Source organism: Lontra canadensis, unplaced genomic scaffold (assembly GCF_010015895.1).
Source record: "Lontra canadensis isolate GAN:19392208 unplaced genomic scaffold, GSC_riverotter_1.0 scaffold190, whole genome shotgun sequence".
Taxonomy (NCBI): Eukaryota; Metazoa; Chordata; class Mammalia; order Carnivora; family Mustelidae; genus Lontra; species Lontra canadensis.
Window position 1 is genome coordinate 1,164,693 of NW_022631184.1, and position 23,347 is coordinate 1,188,039.

The 23,347-nt window shown below is 39.6% G+C and overlaps 1 pseudogene; it reads left to right on the forward strand.

Annotated features, from left to right (window-relative positions):
- The window catches only part of LOC116861103, a 33,752-nt pseudogene that overhangs the window by 4,804 nt on the left and 5,601 nt on the right, over positions 1 to 23,347 (forward strand).

Here is a 23,347-nt window from a genome sequence, read left to right on the forward strand (position 1 = left end):
TGTCCCCTTTTCACTAGGACTGTCATCTCTGTCCCGCAGCACAGTGGGAGCCACTTGTCTAGGTGGCTGCCTGGTGTCCCTGGCCTTTCCCACCCATGGTTACTTCAGGGCCCTCCCGATGGTGGCCAAGGCCCTGCCACCTGGACCCTGAATCCTGGACCTCTGGGCACTGCCCGACACCCTTTACCTCTCTCACTTCCTAGAATGAGACGGTCCTGGGCTGACCCCACAGTCTTGAGCCCCTGCAGCTCTATCCAGCTATAGTCTAGCTCCGGTGGGAGGCACCCCTCGGGCAGCGCAAAAGAAGTGGTGAAAGAAGAGGGCGCGGGCCAGCATGGCTGGGCAGCTCCCATCAGTACCATGGGCACCAGCAGGTCCTGGAGGGCGGGCAGAGCCCCTCAACCAGCCTAGTGCAGCACAGGAAGTCCCACACCAGCTGGCCAATTTAGCCCCTGGTCCAGTCGCACAGCCGCAACCCAAATTGAGGAAGTGAGTCCTTTCCCTGGGCAGCAGCTGTTCTCTGCCCAGCCAACCTTCATTCAGAAGAGAGGTTTTACATTAAAAAATGGGAAAATTGGAGAAAATTTCCATTCCCTATGTCCAGTTTGTTCATGGTATACACTTGTGTGAACAACCAAAGATAAGCAGACAGAAAAGCAAATATAACTTACCACTAACCAAAATCACTATTCAAAAAGAAATTGTAAGGTTTTATAGGCGAGATAAACAATACACCAGGCGAAGTGGGTGCAAGGCAAGATTTATTAAAGGCACTCTCCAGCGAAGTTTCAGGGCTCAGGTGAAGGGGAGCCAGGAAAGTTGTGCAGGGAGGAGGTGGGCACCCTCGGGCCAGGTTCCTCGACTCTGGAAAGCAGAGTGGGGGGAGTTGCACTGCACTGGGTGGGAGTTGGCCGGGGGTATTTTATCTGTCTCCTGCATAGGCATTGGGTTACCTATGGAGACATGACCTGGGCATACATCCTTTTGGTGGGAGAGTCAAGGGTTAAGGGGGGGTGTAGGCTGGAAGACTGCGGGACCCGGCCCGTGGCGGTGGTCATTTCCTTTGCTCCTCCTGCACTCCTGGAGCCTGCCAACCCAACAGAAATGAAAATAACTTTTGGCAGGTGAAAGGGTTAAGCAGGGCTTTATTTCGTGCCAGCACCAAAAACCGGAACCGAATGTTCGGGGTCGCCTTTCACAAAGGAAAGTGACGACCTTCTATTCTCATAGGCCAGTTTTTATAGAGTAAAAGCCATATAATTGGGTTTGACCAATGAGAATGTAGCGCACAGAAAACATCATACAATTATGCTAGGTTACACACGGGCGGCCAATTGGATTATATTTCATCCCATGATAGTCATCTAATTTAGCCTATGACCTTGGCTGAAATTGGCGCCTTTGTTTGGTGCCTGATAGGCGGGGCTCACACTCCTTGGCGGGTAATATGTGCGCTTCCCCTTGATTGGACGTTTCTATCTGGCTGGACATGTCCTTGGCGGGTAGGGAGGTAATACGTGCACTTTCCCTTGATTGGACATTTCCACCTGGCCGGACACATCCTTGTATCTGGACTCCATTATCTCTGGTCAGCCTGACATATCCTGCTCCGTTATTGGGACTATTTGGCCGTATTTTTATTAGCCGGCCATATTTCTAAGCGCTTTCCCTTTGGGGGAAGGGGCAGGTTCAATCTAAGTTCACTACCTATATATCAAGATGGCTATTCTATGGGGATGAAGCTAGTACTAACTAAGTAGGCCCTTACAGCAGGATTCTGCTTCATCTGACAGCTCCAGAAGCAGGAAAAAAAGAAAGCCTTTTAAAAATACTGAGAACATTAAAAATACACATTTGAAGAAATCAGCATTTCTAACTGAAGTGAACCAAAAGGAAAATTATGCTGGGGCAAAATTTAGTGATCAGCCTTCTCCTAGTGTTCTTCCAAAGGCTCCCAGTCACTGGATGGTAAACACTATTGGAAATTCCAACCAAAATAGGGAGTTGATGGCCGTACACTTAAAAATGCTCCTAAAGGGGTGCCTGGGTGGCTCAGTGGGTTAAAGCCTCTGCCTTCGGCTCAGGTCATGATCTCAGGGTCCTGGGAGCTAGGCCCGCATGGGGCTCTCTGCTCAGCAGGGGACTGCTTCCCCCTTCTCTCTATGCCTGACTCTCTGCCTACTTGTGATCTCTGTTTTTCAAATAAATAAATAAAAATTTTAAAAAATGCTCCTAAAAGTTCACACTTAGATCTCAGATCACAGTATGTCTTGTAAAACAGTTTTCTCAAAATCTCTGGACTCTTGAAAATTGGTACAGAAATGGAAATTTGCCTTGTAATAAACTGTAAGGACCTATTTTATATTTTTATTATAGCCAGAGGCTTCCATTGATGTTAAACAATAACTTTGTTGTTTAACCCTTAAACTGTCCCTGCTCCCCTTCCCCCAGGGGACTTAAAAACAAGTCCCAGAAACCAGCTCCAGGTGTGGAGGCCAAGAAAAACAAGGCTGTACCCACTTCAGGTCTGGCCCTGACATAAGTACAGCCATCTTGGCAAAGCAAAAGGCTGCACCTTGAACTGTAAGAGTGGGTTAGCATAAGAATGGCCATCCTGAAGGCCCTGAAGCCATTTTACTGAGTGTCCCTAACAGTCGGACACTGTGTATACCACCAGGGCGGTTAGGTGATGGCGCCACAGGGGCCAAATGTTGAAGAAAAACAAATAGTTAACTTGCAGAGATCACAATCCTGCTAGACCAGAATCTCCCTTGGTTTGCAAATGTCCAGGTGATTTACAACAAAAAGGCGATCTTTTCAATGGCTCAGTACCTCGAGGCCAAAGGTCGCCCTCCCCACCATAAAACTGTAGGAGGCTGAGGCAGAAGGAAATGTAATTAAGGTGAAAATTCTTCTAAACCTAAACCTCACTTAACCGCCAGGGTGACACCGGGGTGGCAAAAAGTTAAACAAAATTAAACTGTCAAAGTGGGGCACAAGAGATGTATGTAACTATGAAAAAATGTCTTGAAAATGCTATATAAACCATTGGCTTTGAGTGCTCGAGGTCCTTGTTGAAACCCGCTGCACCAGGCGGATAATTGGACCCCAGCTAGATGGAAATAAACCTCGCTGTGTGACTTGCATTATTGAGAGTGTTCTCTGTCTAATTGAGGTGTGGTCGACTCCGTACCCTAACAACACAAGTGCAAAAGATGAGTTTAAAAAATTGTAAACAAGTTGCATTATATTTTATATTTTGTAAATACTGTATACCATGTATTATGGGTATATTGTTCATACTTGAGAGATATATTAGTTTTGTTATGAAAGTATGTATTTTGTTCTACCAATTGGTAAGTGTTTTGTATATATACAATGAAGAAATTTTTGTAATGCCCGAGTTGTTGTGTCTGAGAGAGCACCAAGGAGCCAAGCACTGATGCAATCACATGAGGGTTTATTTGACAAACTTAAGCTTGGGCCCAAGTATACCTGACACAGCAGAGTAGGGACTTGGACCCTGAGGTGACATGCTTAAGCTTGGGTCCAAGTATACCCAATGCAGCAGAGTAGGGACTTGGACCCTGAACCAGTCAGAGTTTTTAAAGGCAGAGTAGGGGTGGACTCGGTGGTGGGTGAGGACAAAGGGGATTATGGATGATGTAAGTCTCCAAGGATTTCTGGAAGCAATGTCTCCAGGACCTTGAGCAGCTAGCTATTGTTGGGAGAAAGGTTATTTATTACCAATAATAAAAATCTTCTCATGAGACCCTTTAGATGTATATCAGTGGGCCATATGCTTGGGAATGATTCTCGACACTAACTTGGAGGTTTAGAGATAAAGTTTCCTGAAAGAACTGTTAAAGTAGACTTACAGGATCCTGGTTGGACCTGTTGGAGTAGGGGGTCAGTCAGGCTAGGATTGTCCTTAGCAAAACCTCAAGGTGAGGGCAGTTAAGTCCCCAAGGGAGAGCCACTCTGTCTGTTTCAAGGGCTTGTCAGAAGGTAAGAATTTTAATGATTTTCTTCTGCCTCTGTTTCCCACATCAGCTAAACTTGAGGTGGGATGGCCTTAATTTTCTCGGCCTCCACATTTTAAGTGTGCGTACATGGAAGATTGATTTATTTGCACAAGATACTGTTGTTTTTGTTTGTTTGTTTGTTTAAGAAACAGCTATCTAATTGATGTGGGAAACAGAGGCAAAAGAAAAGTTATTAAATTTCCTTACTATCTGGAGACCACTGAGAAGTCCTTGAAACAGTCAGAGTGACATTCCTTTAGGGACTCACCTGCCTCTACCTTAATACTTTGCTAAGGGCAAAAGGCAATCCTAGCCTGTAAGTCTACTTTAACATATAAAAATTCCTTTGGAAACTTCCTTTATCTCTAAACCCTCCAAGATACATGCTGGCGATCATCCCCAAGCATATGGCCCACCGATATATATCTGAAGGGTCTCATGACTAAAGTTTTATTAGACAGTAATAAATGGCATTTTCCCAACAAGAGCTAGACCCTCAAGGTTCTGGAAACCTTGCTTCCAAAATTCCTTAGAGATCTATGCTATTCCTAACCCCCTCCCAACTTGCAAGTATATAATGGATCACTTCTCACAAACCTGGGATGGCAGCAGCAGCAGTAGCAGTAGCAGCAGTAGCAGTAGCAGTAGCAGCAGCAGCAGCAGCAGCAGCAGCAGCAGCAGCAGCAGCTCTCTCTCTGCCCATAGGTCCCCATGCTTTAATAAACCACCATTTTGTACCAAATATGTCTCAAGAATTCCTTCCTGGTCATGGGCTCTGGACCTAACCCCACCGAACCTCACCTATATTCTAAAACTTCACTATAATCTCAAGATGAAGATCTAAATGTGAAAAGTTTACTAATACACTACTGAATTTTAAATCTGTGGCATAATCATTGTAAACATGGGGTTTGTCTGTGTTTCTCTAAATTGATTTCTGCCTTGTAATCTGTAATTACTGGAAAACTAGACCCATTTTTACCAAACTTAATTTCTGGTTTTTGTTTATCCATTCAAATCTAAAATAACCTCTAATTTTAATGCCAACAAAATTGGTTGTAACCAAATTTTTAAATAATAATATAATAATTTGCTCCCCTTTAAAAAAAAAAACAGATAGAGAAGGGTATTGTATAATGTTAAACAGTTCACTACAACAAGAAGATACAACAAATGTGTATATCTATATATCTATCTATCTATATATATATATATGCATCAAACATAGGAAATCTTAAATATAGAGAGCAAATCTTTACAGACCTAAAAAAAGAAATAGATAGCAATACAGTAATAGTAGAAGACTTCAATAGCATACTTACATTAATGAATAGATGTTCAAGAGAGAAAATCAATAAAGAAACATGGCAGGGAAGGAGCTTGGGAAGATGGCAGATGATCTCACCTAGTCTTATGTTCACAATGAGCTTATCAACCGCATCCAAGTCAATAAGCCAGAGAGTGACCCAAAGACTGGCCACAAAAAATCCCTTCTCTAAATATATGTAGTTGCCTCTGAAAGGCAAGGAAGGTCAGAGAAGCAGCAGAAGCTGCATGCATGCAGGGGGCAAAGAAAACATCCCTTGCACCCGACAGCCCACACAACGAAGACTGATCCCCATAATATTTGGCTTTAAAAACCAGAGAGGCTGAATTCCATGAGTTTGTAAAACCAGTGGGACTTTGAACCTGGAGCATTAAAAATAACTTGACTTAGCACTGGGCCACCCAGGAGGATCAGTGATAGCTGGGTCATTGCCCTTAAAGAGATAGTAGTGTTATGCCCCAATAATGGGTCTGTGATTAAAGGAGTGAGACTGATACAAAGCAAAGGTCAAGCAAAGCTTTATTTCATGCCAAGCATCAAGAATCTAACCGAACGTTCGGGGACGCACCTCTTACATGAGAGGGCGACACTTCTCTGTTTCACAAACTAGTGTTTAAAGGCAAAGGCCATGCGGTCGGGCCTGGCCATGCACAGATGGCCAATGAGATTGTAAACCATACAGGAAACTCCACAGTGATGCTAGGTGACCAACTGAGTTACAATTTACCCTAGTAGACATTTGAACTGGCCTATTACACCTTGATTAGGATTGGCACCAAAAAGGCTCCCAAAGGGTAGGGGCCCCTACTCCTTGGTAGCTAGGGAGACAGTATGCAACCCCCCACTGATCGGATGTCTCCACCTGGCCTGACCCATCCTTGTATCTGGGCTTTGTTACCTGGAGCTGGTTTCTAGGACTTGTTTTTAAGTAAATCCCCTGGGGGAAGGGGAGCAGGGACAGTTTAACTTTAATGAAAGCCTCTTGCTAAATAGGTCCTTACATTAGCCTGCCCAAAGAGAAAACATAAAAGTGACAGTTAACAAAACATCAAGGGTAAACAGGAAATAGATCTGTTATGCTGATTTTAGAGGATGTTGGGGGAATTCTTTGAAAATGAGGGAGCTGGAAGACTCCATTTTCCTTCATTGTCAACAACACAAACACAGAGACACCATCTAGAGACGAGACTGTACACTTACTACAGACCTGCTGGAAATGTATTACACCCATTAATTCTCCTGACGACTTGCCCACTCCAAACCTGCTAGCCTGGGACTTGGGTTCAGTACAAATTTTGTTAAAACTGTGTGTGCACACCACGCAGATGCTGGATCCATATCTGTCCCTGTGTGCTGTGCACATCTGCTGTGCAGGGCTCATGTGTGTGTCCCCAGCCATCACTGCACAATACACACACCTTCCAGGTACACAGCTGCTGGTGTGTGCCATGCCCAGCTGACCTGTCAGACCAGCCCACTGCATAGAGCTCAGTCATGGGCCATCAAACAATGTCATGCAATAGGTGCAACAATGCCCAGCCATCATTTTATGCTGTGCCAAGCTTCATGCCCTCATCTACCCCAACATGCAGCCCCCAGCTGACACAGAGATTCATGCAATCCTGCATAGGACTAGTGGTCCCATGCAAATTTTGTTAACACCACTGCCCTGCATCCAGCTTCCACAGCAGTCTTGCCTTGTCTGCCTCCTACAGAGAACAAAAATAACCCACAACAAGCAAAAAGTCAGTGCAAAAAACCACACTGAAAGTAAAAGGGAATCAAAAATATAGCACAACATTCACAGCACTTATAGGATATTATCCAAAAGTGTCGGGTTCTGCCGAATGGGGAAACTGTACTGCAGGGCAATCCAGTACCTCTTCTTCATAAAATCACTAAATTCAGGAAAATAAGACAAAGCTCACTTTCTTTTTTGCTTTCTTTTTTAAATTTTTGTTTAAATTTTGTTTAAATTCTACTCAGTTAACATACAAGTAACAGTTAACATACAAGTCAGTTAACATACAAGTAGAATTTAGCAATGCTTCACTTACATATAAAACCCAGTGTTCAACACGAGTGCCCTCCTTAATACCCATCCCCCACTTAGCCCATCCCTCACTTAGCCCATCCCCCACCTGCCTTCCTTCCATCAACCCTCAGTTTGGTCACTATAGTTAAGAGAATGTTTCTGGGTTTACTTTCTCCTCTGCCCCCCCTTTCCTTATGTTCACCTCTTTTGTTTCTTAAATTCCACATTATGAGTGGATTGTATGGTATTTTTCTTTCTCTGATTTATTTAACTTATTTCTCTTATTTATTTTAATATCCACTAGCTCTATCTATGTCCTCACAAATGACAAGATTTCATTCTTTTTGATGGCTGAAATTATATATATATATGTATATATATATACACATACATATGTATTCATATAATTATATATATATATACATACACACATATATGTATATATATGTGTGTGTGTGTATGTATACACACACACATACTCAGAAGACGTGGTGTACACCATAGTACATCACACCTTCTTTATCCATTCAATAGTAAATTGACATCTGGCCTCTTTCCATATTTGACAAAACATGGCATCCATTCTTGGTAAAAACTTCAACAAAGCAGGGATAGAGGGAACATACCTCAACATTACAAAGGCCATATATGGAAGACCCACAGGTAATAAGATCCTCAATGGGGAAAAACAGAGCTTTTCCTCTATGGTCAGGAACAAGACAGGAATGTCCATTTTTACCACTGTTACTTAACAGTGGAAAGTCTAGTCTCAGCAATCGGACAACAAAAAGAAATAAAAGACATGCAAACTGGCAAAAAAGAAGTCAAACTTTCAGTCAAAACCTGAAAGACTCTATCAAAAAATTAATAGAACTAACACATGAATTCAGCAGAGTATAAATATAAAATCAACACTGACTTTTTGCCTGCAGAAACACACAAAGGCAGAAATTTAAGCAGACAGAGAAATTTACACCACATAAAAGAACAGGACAAGGCCACAGCCAGAAATCTAAGTGAAATGGATATAAGTAACATGCCTGATAGAGAATTTAAAGCAATGATCATAAGGATACTCACTAGAGTTGAGACAAGAGTAGAAGATATAAGTGACACTTAACACAAAGATATCAATAACATGGCATATATAAAGTGCACAATAAATGATATGAGAAACCCACTTGATGGAATGAGGAGCAGTCTGGAGGAAGCAGAGTAGTGAATTAGTGACCTAGAAAACAGATTAATGGAAAATAACCTGAATAAAAGATAGAGAAAAGAATTAAGCAGAATGAGAGTAGACTTAGGGAGCTCAGTGACTCAGATGTAATAACATTCGTATTCTAGGAATCCTAGAAGGAGAGAAAAGAGCAGAACATTTATTTGAAGAAATAATAGCTGAAAACATCCCATATCTGGGGAAGGAAGCAGACATCCAGAACTGGGAGGCACAGAGAACTCCCGCCAAAATTAATAATACCAAACCAACACCAAGACATATTGTAATTAAATTTGCCTAACATAGATATATATTTTTAAATATTTTATTTATGTATTTATTTAACACAGAGAGAGAGAGAGATCACAAGTAGGCAGAAAGGCAGAGAGAGAGAAGCGGAGCAGGCTACCTGCTGAGCAGAGAGCCTGATGTGGGACTTGATCCCAGGACCCTGAGATCATGACCTGAGCTGAAGGCAGAGCCTTAAACCACTGAGCCACCCAGGTGCCCTGCCAAATATATTGATGTAGAAAAAATATTTAAAAAACAGCTAGAGTTGTGTAGTAGTTAAGAAGGCAGAGTAGTAGGGGAACACTATGCTTATCTTTTCCCTTGAACACAGCTAGATAATATCAAATCACTCTGCGAACCCCAAGAAGTTGATCTGAGAACTGAGAAAACAAATTGCACAACTAGAGAAATAAAAGAGGCCACATGATGGAAGGTAGGAGGTGCAGAGATGTGATTGGGGGGAGAAAAAAAAAATAAGTACTGCAGAGGGAAAGGAACCTGGATTAGGGGATAAGAGAGAGAAACAGAGGGAGCGAGACTAACATCCTGGGGATTGCACAAGAAAAACACTTCCCCAAAGCCATTGACAGGGAAAATAAGTAAAGCTGATTATTACAAGTTTTTATAAGTGGCAGCGCTCAAAGTACAAAGTTTAGAAGTCTGCATTGCTGGGGTGTGCCCTGGCAGACACAACAGTACTCCTATGGAGAAGGAGGACAGGGCCCAAGGAGAAGACAGTGTTGTCTGAGTCCTCTTCAGAGTGTGCGGGTAATTTAACTAAGTGTGTTTTGGTCTGCTTGTTAAGAGAGGCTAGATCCCACTTCCACTAGAGCTGAAGTTGAGCCAGACTCTATGTCAGTAGACTTGTTGCATGTGTGTGTAGGGGGTGGTGGTGGTTTCTGATGGTCTTCTGGAGAAGGGGCCTCCTGCTGTTCTGGCTCTCAGGCTGAGTTTCCCTAGTTAAAAAGCACTTGCAGAGTGAAGGGGGCTGGGGCTTGGTATAAGCAGCTCAAGCCTCCATTATGGGCACTGTACTGGTCATTGAAGTCGGTCTGTACTGACTGGCAGGAAATAAAAATGGTATTAGCCTGTTCTATCATCCCTGGAGAGGGGAATTTGCATCCATTGCTGTTCAGGAAGCCCTCAGAGAAGAGTGAACTATCTCCCCTTGTGTGTTCCAGGTATCCTTCATATTCCTGCCTTCATTTTGTCTTTATCCAAGCTATTTGACAACCTAGTGGTGCTGTGTTCCTGTGTTTTATGTCATGTGTGATGGTTATGCTTCAAAACCCTAAATTTTAGGGACCCAGCATGATGTGGACCTGCACTGATCCTCTGGGCTAGGGTCTCTCCTTTCTCTGGTGGGTGCTAGTTTGTCCCAGAGTGGCAGCAGCACGGATGCTCAGGGGCTTGGAGTTTATAGTAAAACACACGAAAAGCTAGCATCCAGGCTAGTTGCCCTTAGCAGTGCCTCTGAGACTATGCTAATGAGTGGGTTAGGTCAATGGCACTCACCAGCTTTTTTGTCCCCTGAGAGGCAGTGCCACCCCTCCTAAATGCCCTCCAAGAAGGGGAACTGTTTCTCCCAAAGTGACCCAGACTATTGCACAACTTCAGCTCTAGGGGAAATTTTGTCTACCCTCTTTTAACATGCAGACCAAAACACACCTAGCTAAAATACTCCCCAACACTAGGCAAGGTCCACACACTTCCCACTGTAGCTAAGGAAAACTCTGAAGAGGACTGACCTGAGGGCTAGAACACCCAAAACACAACAGCAGAGTACACAGAGCATATACCAGAAACACATTCTGATGCCAGACCTTTATCAGTATATGACATCTTTGTAATACAGACATTATGCTCAAGAGTAAGAAATACAGACTCTCCTAACACACAGAAAACAGACCTAGGCAAAATGCCAAGACAGAGGAATTCATCCCAAATGAAAGAATAAGAAAGGGCACAGCCAGGGATCTAATCAAGATATAAGTAATATGCCTGAACCAGAATTAAAAGAACAACCATAAGGTTACTAACTGGGCTTAAGAAAGGCAAAAAGACACCAAGGAATCACTTAGCACAGAAATAAAAAGACATAAAAATTAATGAGGCTGAAATAAAAACTGCTATAACCGAGATGTGAAACTGATTGCATGTAATGACCACAAAGATGGAAGAAGAAGAAGAGGAATTAATGTGATACAGAAGATAAAATTATGGAAAATAATGAGGCTGTAAAGGAGAAAGTAAGAAAAATATTAGCTCATGAAAGTGTGACTTAGGGAACTAAGCAACTCCATAATGCATAATAACATTCATACCATATAGTTCCAGAAGAAAAAGATAGGGAAAAGGTTTGCATGAGCAAATTTTAGCTGAAAATTTTGCTAACTGGGGAAGGAAAGAAACATCTAAATCCAGGAGGCAGAGAAGACTCCCATCAAAATCAACAAGATCAGGCCAACACCAAGACATACTATAGTAAAATTTGCAAAAATACCGACATAAGAAAAACATCCTGAGACAGCAAGGGAAAAGAAATCCCTAAGTTACAAGGGAAGACATATCAAGTTATCATCAGATTTATCAAGAGAAACTTGGCAAGCCAGAGACAGTGGCATGATATATACAATGTGCAGAATGGGAAAAATATGCAGTCAAGAATACTTAATCCAACAAGGCTATCATTCAGGAAGAAGGAAATATAAAGAGTTTCCAAAAAAAAAAAAAAAAAAAAACTAAAGGAATTTGTGGCCACTAAACAATCCCTACAAGAAATAATAAAGGGGACTCTTTGAGAGTGTGTGTGTGGTTGGGTGGGGGGGGGGCGGTAGCCAAAAGCAACAAAGACTAGAAGGGAACAGGGAAAATCTCCAGAAACAATAAATTTACGGGTAATACAATGGCACTAAATTCATACTTACCAATAATCACTCTGAATGTAAATGGACCAAGTACTTCAATCAAAGGCTTGGGTGCCAGAATGGACAAAAAACAAGACTCATCAATATGCTGGATATAAAAGACTCATTTAGACCTAAAGTCACCTGCAGATTGAAAGTGAAGGGATAGACAAACATTTACCATGGTCATAGATGTCAAAAGAAAGAAGAGTAGCCATCCTTATATCAGACAAATTAGATTTTAGACCAAAGACTGTAACAAGTGATGAAGAAGGATTCTACATCACAATAAAGGGGACAATCCAACAAGAAGATGTGACAATTATAAATATTTATGTCCCAAACTTTAGAGCACCCAAATGTATAAAACAATTAATAACAAACACAAAGAAATACATTGCTAATAATACCATAATAGTGGGGGACTTTAACATCCTACTTACACCAATGGACAGATCATCTAAACAAAAATCAATTAGGAAACAATGGCTTTGAGTGACACACTAGACCAGATGGAATTAACAGATGTATTCAGAACATTTCATCCTAACGCAGCAGGCTACACATTTTTTTCAAGTATACATAGTGCATGCTCCAGAATAGATCACAAACTGAGTCACAAACTAGTCCTTAACAAATACAAAAAGATTTAGATCATAACATGCATATTTTAAGAACACAATACTATGAAACTAGAGTCAACCATAAAAAAAAAAAAATTTGGAAGGACTATAGGCACATGGAGGTTGAAGAACATACTACTATAGAATGAATGATTTAACCAGGAAATTAAAGAAAAAATAAAGAAATACATGGAAACAAATAAAAATGAAAATCCTACTGTCCAAAACATTTGGGATGCAGCAAAAGTGGTCCAAAGAGGGAATCATATAGTAATACAGGACTCAAGAAGCAAGGAAAATCTCACATAAACAGCCTAACCTTATACCTAAAGGAGAAAAGGAAAAGCAAATAAAGCCTAAAGCCAGCAGAAGGGAAATACTAAAGATTAGAGCCAAAATAAATGATATAGAGATGACAACAACAACAACAACAACAAAACAGTAAATCAGATCAGTGGAACTAGGAACTGATTCTTTGACAGAATTAATAAGAAAGGTAAATCCCTGCCAGACTTATCAAAAAGAAAAGAGAAGGATCTAAATAAATAAAATCACGAATGAAAAAGGTGAGATTACAACCAAAAACATTATTAGAGAACATATGGAAATTTTATGTCTGGAAGAAATGGATGAATTCCTAGAAACATATTAACTACCAAAACTGAAACAGGAAGAAATGGAAAATTTGAATAGACATAGCCAGCAAAGAAATTGAATCAGTAATCAAAATAACAAACAAAAGTCCAGAGCCAGATGACTTTCTGGGGGAATTCTACCAAATATTTAAAGAAAAGTTAATATCCTATTTTTTAGCTTCTTGAGGAACCCCCATACTGTTTTCCAGAGTGTCTGTACCAGCTTGCATTTCCACCAACAGTGTAAGAGTGTTCCTCTTTCTCCACATCCTTATCAACATTTGCTGTTTCCTGGCCAAATTGGCTGCTGTGAGGTGATATCTTAGTGTAGTTTTGATTTGTATTTCCCTGATGTCAAGTGATATGAAGCATTTTTTTCATGTGTCTGTTGGCCATTTGTATGTCTTCTTTGCAGAAATGTCTGCTCATGTTTTCTGCCCATTTCTTGGTGTTGAGTTTGAGAAGTTCTTTATAGATCTTAGATACCAGTCCTTTATCTATAGTGTCATTTGTAAATATCTTCTCCAATTCCATAGGTTCCCTTTTAGTTTTGCTTACTGTTGCTTACTCTTTCCTTTGCTGTGCAGAAGCTTTTTATCTTGACAAATTTCCAATAGTTCATTTTTGCTTTTGTTTCCCTTGCCTTTGGAGATGTATCTAGTAAGAAGTTGCTGCACCTGAGGTCGAGGAGGTTGCTGCCTGTGTCTACTTCTAGGATTTTGATGGATGTCTGTCTCTCATTTAGATCTTTCATCCATTTTGAGAGTATTTCTGTACATGGTGTAAAAGAATGGTCTCGTCTCATTCTTCTGCATGTGGCTGTCCAGTTTTCTCAGGAACATTTATTGAAGAAACTTTCTTTTTTCCATTGGATATTCTTTCCTACTTTGTTGCAATGAAATATAACTCTTACCATGTGCATCGACATGTATGCTGAGTGAAATAAGTCAGTCAGAGAACGACAATTATCATATGGTCTCATGAGTAGAATATAAGAAATAGCACAGAAGATCATAGGGGAAGGGAGGGAAAAGTGAATGGGAAGTCAACAGAGTGGAAGAAAAACCATGAGAGACTCTTAACTATAGGAAAATACTGAGGGTTCCCGGAGGGGAGGTGGATTAGGGGATGGGGTAAATGGATGATGGACATTAAGGAGGGCACATAATGTGATGAGCAGGGGGTGTCATATGAACTGACAAATTATGGAACTCTACATCTGAAACTAATGATGTATTATATGTTGGTTAATTGAATTTAAATTTTAAAAATGAAACAAGGAAGTAAAAAAGAAGAGTTAATACCTATTCTTCTCAAGTGTTCTGAAAAATAAAAATGAAAGGAAATTTTCCAAATTAATTCTACAAGGCCAGCATTATCTTGATGCCAAAACCAAAGAGCCCAATAAAAAGAATTATAGGCCAATATCCTTGATGAACATGGATGCAAAATTCACAAGATACTTGCAAATCAAATCCAACACTACATTAAAAGAATTATTGGGGGTCAAGTTGGGTTTATTACTGGACTTTAGGGATGTTTAATATTCAACAAAATAATTAACATGATACACCACATTAACAACAACAAAAAAGGATAAAAGCTAAATGATCCTCTCAACAGATGCAGAAAAATCATTTGACAAAGTACATAAATTCTTCATTAAAAAGCCTCAACAAAGTAGAGATAGAACAAACCTCAACATCATAAGACTATACGTGAAAGACCCATGGCTAATATCATCCTCAATGGGGAAAAACTGAGAAATTTTCCTCTATAGTCAGGAGCAAGATAGGGATGTCCTATCTCATCATTGTTATTTAACACAGTACTGAAAGTCTTAGCCTCAGCAAGTAGAAAACAATAAATAAATAGTACCCAAATGGGCAAGGAAGAAGTCAAGCTTTCACTATTTGTTGGCAACATGATATATATACAAAACCCAAGAGACTCCATCAAAAATTGCTAGAACTTGGGGTGCCTGGGTGGCTCAGTCAGTTGTATCTGCCTTCTACTCAGCTCATGATTCTGGGGTCCTGGAATCAAGCGCCACATCAGGCTCCCTGCTTGGCCCCTCTGCTTGCCACTGCCCCTGTTTGTGTGCCCTTTCTCTGTGTCAAATAAATAAATAAATGAAATCTTTTTTAAAAATTGCTTAAAATGGATATAAAATCAACATACAGAAATCAATTGCATTTCTATATACCAAATATGAAGCAACAGAAAAAGAAATCAAGGAATCAATCTCATTTACAATTGCACCACAAACCATAAAGATACCTGGTAATAAACCTAACCAAAGATGTAAAAAAATCTGTACTCTGAAAACTACAGAATGCTTATGAAAGACACTGAAGATGATTCAAAGAAAAGGGAAAACATTCCATGCTTATAGATTAAAAAAAAAAAATTGTTAAAATATCTAAACTACCAAAGCAATCTACACACTTAATGCTGTACCTATCAAAATATGACCAGCATTTTTCACAGAGCTAGAACAATCCCAAAATTTGCATGGAACCACAAAATACCCCAAATAACCAAAGCAATCTTGGAAAAAACAAAGCAAAGCTGGAGGCATCATGTTTCTGGACTTCAAGTTGTACTACAAAGTGACAGTGTTCAAGACAGTACAGCTTGGGCACAAAAACAGGCACATAAAACAATGGAACAGAATCTAAAACCCAGAAAGGGATCCACAACTATAGGTCAACTAATTCTGGACAAAGCAGTAAAGAATATCCAATGGGAAACAGTCTCTTCAGCGAATGGTTTTGGGAAAACTGGAAAGCAATATGCAGAAGAATGAAACTGGACCATTTTCTTATTCTATTCACAGAAATAAATTAAAAATGGATGAAAGACCTAAATATAAGACAGGAAACCACCAAAATCCTAGAGGAGAATACAGGCAGCACTCTCTTTGACCTCATTTGTACTAGCTTCTTACTACACACTTTTCCAGAGTCAAAGGAAACAAAAGCAAAAATGAAGTATTTGGATTTTATCTAGATAAAAAGCTTCTATATAGTGAAGGAAAATATCAGTATAACTAAAGCCATCAGATAGGATGAATACCTATCATTTGCATTGACATGGATGGAACAGGAGGGGATTATGCTAAGTGAAATAAATCAAACCGAGAGAGGGACAATTATCATACGTGGAGCATAGGGAATAATGCAAGGACCATAGGGGAAGAGAGGGAAAACTGAACGGGAGGAAATCAGAGAGGGAGACAAACCATGAGAGACTCCAGACTCCAGGAAACAAACTGGGGGTTACAGAATGGGGGTGGTGGTGGGAGGATGAGGTAACAGGGTGATGAATATTAAGGAGGGCACATGTTGTGATGAGCCCTGGGTGTTTCGCTATATATAAGCTAATTGAACTTAATCATAAAAAAATTTTTAAAAAGAACACCATTAAAATAATATAATGTTGTTTGGAACATAATAGATGAATACTTATTGATCATCTTAATATAATAAAATATAAAATATGCTTCTAAAGTACTGATTTGAAGGGGCACATGCACCTTGATAGTAGCATTATTGGCAATAGCCAAATGATGGAAGAAGCCTAAGGGTCCACCAACTGATGAATGGATAAAGAAGATATGGTATATATACAGAATGGAATATTACTCAGAAATCAAAACTGATGTAATCCTGCCATTTGCAATAACATACATGGAGCTGAAGTGTATTATGCTAAGCAAAATAAGTCAGTCAAAGAAAAATATGATTTCAGTTATATGTGTAATTGAAGAAACAAAACAGATGAACAAAGGGGAAAGAAAAATAACCAGAGGGAGGCAAACCATAAGAGACTCTTAACTATAATGAGCAAACTGAGGGTTGATAGAGGCAGGTGGGATAAATAGGTGAAGGATATTAAGGTGGGTACTTGTGATCAGTACTGGGTGTTATATATAAGTGACAAATCACTAAATTCTACTCCTGAAACTAATATTACACTCTATTTTAACTAAAATCTTAAAAGAACTTGAAATATTGGTAAGAAAAATAAAGCATAAGTATTAGATCACTTATGTGATAAATATTAAAATCATAGATCTGGGTCACCTAGGTGGCTCATTCATTTAAATGTCTGCCTTTGGCTCATGTCATGATCCCAGGGTCCAAGGATTGAGCCCCACATCAGGCTTCCTGCTCAGTGGGAATTCTGCTTCTTCCTCTGTCTCTGCCCCTGCTTGTGCTCTCTCTGTCCCTCTCTCAAATAAGAAAATAAAATCTTATATTTTTTTTTCCTCTTTACCTTTAATCTTTGACATTTTAATTATTATGTCATGGTTTGGATTTCCTTGAGTTTATGGTACTTGGAACTCACTGTGCTTCCTAAATTTGGATGTCTCTTTCCTTTTCCAGGTTAGGAACATTTTCAGCTATTATTTATTCAAATCGCTTTGGTACTCCTTTCTCTCTTCTTCTGTGACCCCTATAATGTGAATGTTTGTTTACTTGATATCATCCAAATGTTTCTTAACCTAGCCTCATTTTTATTTTATTTATTTATTTATTTGTTTGTTTGTTTGTTTATTTATTTATTTTCATTTTGCTGTTCTGCTTGGGTGCTTTCTATTACCATGTCTTCCAGATCACTGACTTATTCTCCATCTTGATCTGCTGATGAATCCTTCTAGTGTATTTTTCATTTCAGTTATTGTGTTCAACTCTGTCTTTTACTTATATTTTTAATTTCTTTTTTAAAGTTCTCACTGAGTCCTTTCAGTCTTCTTTCCAATCTAGGGAACGTCTTTATGATCATTTATAATCATACATCTTCACCTGGAATACTGTTCATCTTTATTTCACTTAGTTATATTTCTGAGGTTTTATCTTGTTCTTTCATTTGAAGCATATGCTTCTATATCCTCAATTTGCTTGTCTTTCTGTGTTTGTTTTTTTATGAATTAGGTGGTACTGCTATTTCTTCTAGACTTGGAGAAAAGACTTGGAGAAAAGGGGGTCTATAGTCACTCCCTGTTTAGACTGTGCCTGGAGACTTTGGTTGGCTAAATGGAGCTGTGTCTAATATGAACTGGGGTTCCTGGGGTTTCCAGGGCACTCTATGTCAGAGCTGCTATGGGAGGGTGGCCAGAGGTAAAGTGGGCATAGGCCAGTGTGGTTGCTGGGCTCTCCACGCAGAATACAAAGTAGCAAAACAGCTAAAACTTGTGCAGATGCAAGCTGGGGAGCCCAAGGATCTGCACAGAGGGTACCTGGCAAGATAGCTGAAGGAAATGTGGGTGCAAGCTGTAGTTCTTGGAATGCTCTATATGGAGCATATGGAGATGCACTGGGGCTGAAGCACAATGTGGGCTAGGTCATCATGAGATGCTCTGTGGGTGGGAAACTCTGCTTAAGTGGCTGGATCCGAGATGGATTAATGTCCTGGGGGTCCCAGTGCACTCCACGTAGGGGTGTGCCCTGTGGACAGCACTTTGTCAAGTGGGTGGAAGCAGGGGTGGTCCCAGGTCTCTTCACACAAGGACACTGTGGAAAAATAGCTAATGTTGAAGTGCATGTGCACTGTGTTCAGTACAGTGAGTACCCTGGCATTGTGACTGGTACTGGAATTGGTGTGGGTTGAGTGCATGTGTGGTGCTGGGGGCACCCTGGTATTGTGGCTAAAGCTGAGATGGACAAAGGTTGGAAATATGTGGGGTGCTCTGAACACTGTCTAGAGCTGAAGCAGGCATAAGCTGGGAATTCCCTGAGCACTCTGAGCAAGGGATGCCTTAGAAAGATATCTGGAGCCCAAGTGGTGCAGGCCTGGAGTGTTTCAGGGTGCTTTGCACATTTGTCACCTTGGCGAGAGGGCTGGAGCTGTAGTAGGAACTGACCAAGTGTGTCCCTGTATGCACTATGCTAAGGATGGCTGGGGCTGGTGTGGGGTAGTAGTCTGAGGCTTACTGAGGTTGTAAGTGAAATAGAGCATCTGGACCCTGCTCCCATCCATGCTATCAAAATCATAGGAGAATGTAAATCCTACCACTCACTGGTTCCTCTGACCCAGAGTGAGTTCCAGCTGCCCCCCTGCCATTTGTCAGAGTTTGGGGCTAGTTCCTTCATAGTGTAGTAGTTCTTTTAATCCATGGCTTTTTCTTTCTGTCTTCCAAGGCATCTGAGGCTGCTATGTCTAGAAGCCTAGAGTTTGCTTATGTGGCATGCTGCCCATAGCATCCAGATCCTGCTCCTGTCTGCACTGTCAGTATGGAAGAGAACATAAGCCATCATGCTCACCAGCTTCTCTGACCCAGAGAGAGTTTAAGTAGCTCCTCTATCATCTGGCAGAATTCTGGAGCTGGGTCTTTTATTTGTTCAGTTGTTCTTTTAAACCATGGCTGTTTTCTGTGTCTCAGGGGAGATGAATCTGCTCCTATTCTATCAGTACTATCACTCCCCACTGCAGTTTGCAGCAGGAGTGAGCATTCCTTTTGTTCCTGTGTCTCCATCTCTCCTCCTATTCCTTATGCAGTCTCTCCTTCTTTTGTTGAGCAGAAGCTGTTCAGTTGATTGGTTCTTCTTCAGGAGAATATAAATAGGCGTATATTTGATGTTTCCACAGAGGATGTAAATTCAGAGTTTTCCTACATCACCATCTTGGACCAGGATATTTGTTTGTTTTTTTTTGTTTGTTTGTTTGTTTTGTTTTTTTTTGTTTTTTTTCAATCAGAGTACATAGTTTATAATATCATTTACTTTTGGTGTTGAATTTTGACAAATATATAATAACATTCATCACCATTATAATATTCTGCATAGTAGTTTGCAACCCCCCAAAATCCCATGTTTCACATATACATCCCCCTGTCTCCTTACCCCTGGAAACTACCGATATTTCATTGCCTTAATATTTTCCCATTATATCATGAAATTAGAATCACAGTAGTGTAGCCATTACAGACTGACTTCTTTACATTGTAATATACATTTAAAATTCATCTATGTTTTTCATGATTTGATAGTTACCTAATTTTAGCACTGAATCATATGCCACTGTTTAGATAAACCACAGTTTATATATCTTTTCACTTACTTGAGGACATGTTGGTTATTTCCATATTTGCACTACTAAGAACAAAGTGGTTATAAACATTTCTGTGAAGATTATTCTGAGGACATGTTTTCAACTTCTTGGGTAAATATCAAGCAGCATGATTGCTGGGCTGTATGGTAAGAGTATGTTTACTCTTGTAAGAAACTGCCAAACTGTCTCTCAAAGTGGCTATGTCATTCTGAACTTTCATCAGCAACAAATGAGAGTTCCTATTACTCTACATATTCTCACAAGCATTTTGTATCATCCATATTTTGGATTTTGCCATTCTAGTAAGTTTGTAGTGGTACTCATAGGAGTTTTAATTTGCAATTATTGAATAATACATCTAATGATTTTGAGCATCTATCCCTATATTTTCTAGCTACATGCATGTCTTTTTTTTTTTTTAAGATTTTATTTATTTATTCCAGACAGAGAGTAAGAGAGATAGAGAGTAAGAGTGGTGGGGGAAAGGACAGAAAGAGAAGCAGATTCCTTGCTAAGCAGGGTCTCTATCCCAGAAATCTGGGATCATGACCTTGATTGGGAAAAACTATACTCCAAGATGGCTGACCAAACAAGCAAGGGAATTCCAGTCCCTGTCTCAAAGCCCTTCCAGGTTCTTCTTTCCTACCCTGTTTCCCCGCACTTGCCAAAAGTACCAAGTATGTGGAAGTAGAAGGGTATAAATATCCCTCCCTGCTTGTGCTCAGGACTCAGACCTTTGGAGAACAACCCCGTCTGAGCCCACTGGTGTTAAATAAACCACTGATCCTCCAATCCTCCAAAGTCTCCAAGTACCGCTTGGTTCTTCCACCAGCATCCAGTCCAGGTTCTGCAACAACCTGAGCCAAAGACAGATGCTTAACCGACTAAGCCACCCAGACACCCCTATCTACATGCATGTCTTCTCTAGTGAGATGTTTGTTCAGATCTTTTACTAACTTTTTTTATTTGTCCAGGTTTTTATTTTAATTCCAGTTAAATTAAATTAAATTTAATTTAATTTAATTTAATTTAATTTAATTTAATTCCATACAGTGTAATATTAGTTTCAGGTGTAGAATTTAGTAATTTAACACTTTCATACAACACCTTGGTGCTCATCACAAGTGCAATCCTTAATCCCCAACTCCTATTTAACCCATCCTGTCATCCCCCACCCCTCTGGTAACCCTCAGTTTGTTCTCTATAATTGAGACTGTTTCTTAATTTATCTCTCTTTCTCTCTCTTCTCCATGTTCATTTGTTGTTTCTTAAATTCCACATATGAGTGAAATCCTATGGTATTTTCTTTGTCTGACTTATTTCACTTAGTATAATATTCTCTTACTCATGCACATCATTGCAAATGGCAATATTTCATTTTTTTTAATGACTAATATTCCATTGTATATACCACATCTTTATCCATTCATCAGTCAATGAACATTTGGGTTCTTTCCATAATTTGCTATTGTTGAGAGTGCTGCTGTAAACACTAGGGTACTGCTTATTATTTTTTTAATTAGGTTGTTCATTGTTTTATTTTGAAAGTTAATGGGATGCCTTGATGGATCAGTTAATTAAGCATCTGCTTCGGCTCAGGTAATGATCCCAGGATTCTGGGATCAAGCCCTGTATCAAGCTCTCTGCTCGGTGTGGGGTCTGTTTCTCTCTATATTTCTGCCTGTCACTCTCCTGATTGTGCTATCACACACACTCTCTCTCTCTCAAATAAATAAATCTTTTAAAAAAAAGAAATAACGTTAAGAAGTGTGTGTGTGTGTGTGTGTGTGTGTGTGTGTGTGTGTGTGTTTTAGAAAGCAGTGCTTTCTTTACCAGATTTGTATTTTGGAATATTTAGAATATTGGCCTCTGGCTTATGCCCCGATACTCTTGAAATTACCTTCTACAGAAGACAAGTTTTTAGCTGCAATGCCAATCTTTTTTTTTTTTCTTTCATAAATTGTGACTTGTTATTTTACCTAAAATGTCATGGATAACCCAAAGTCATCTAAATTTTTTGCCATGTTAACTTCAAGGAGTTTTATAGTTTTGCATTTAATATTTAGATCTATGATCCATTTTTAGTTAATTTTTATAACAAGTATGTCAATCTACATTATTCTTTTTACATATAGGTGACCAGTTTTTCCAGCACTGTTTGTTGAAATGACTATCAGTTTCCATTGATTTAGCTATATTTGTATGGGTCTATTTCTGAACTATCTTCTGCTCAATTTATCTATTTTACCTATTCTTTAACCAGCACCCAACACCACACCATAACTCTTTATTACTATAACTCTATATTATGTCTTAAAGATTTATAATGTGAGTCTGCCAGTTTTGTCTTTTTCCTTCGAGATTTGTGACCTTCCTGGGTCTTTTGCTTCTCAATATCAACTTTAATAGTTTATTGATATCCATAAAACAATGTGGTGAGATTTTTATTTAGGTTGCTTTCAATATATATACCAATTTGGTAAGAACTGACATATTGATGGGCTGGTTCAACCTTTAAAAAATCAACTAATACAATGTATCATATCAAGAAGCAAGAGAAAGAGTCAAAAAATCATATAAACTGATGCAGGAAATAAAAACACACTTGATAAAACCAAAGACCCTTTCCTAATAAAAACTCTCAGTATTAAAGGGATACAGGAAAAGATTCATTACTTTATAAATAATATCTAAGGATTAAGAGTCTCTTAATCTCAGGAAACATATTGAAGGTTGCTGGAGGGGAGGGGTTGGGAGGCATAGGGTGGCTGGGTGATGGACATTGGGGAGTATGTGCTATGGTGAGTGCTGTGAATTGTGTTTAAGACTGATGATTCACAAACCTGTACCACTGAAACAAATAATACAGTATATGTTAATTAAAAAAAATATATATATATGGAAAATCTACAGCTAACAGTTTACTTAATAGGTAGAAACAAGAAACTTTCCTACTAAAATTGGGAACAAAACTCTGTTTTAACATTGTACTGGCAATCCTAGGTGATGCAATAAGACAAGAAAAGGAAATAAGAGATGTAAACTTTGGAAAGGAAGAAATAAAACTGTCTTTGTTTGTAAATGACTTAACATCTACCTAAAAAATCCAAACAAATTAACAATAAGAAAAAAAATTCAAAAAGATAAAAAGATCCCCCTGGAACAAATAAGTGAGTACAGCAATGTTATAATATGCAGGCTAATATACAAGTCAAACACTTTCCCCTAAA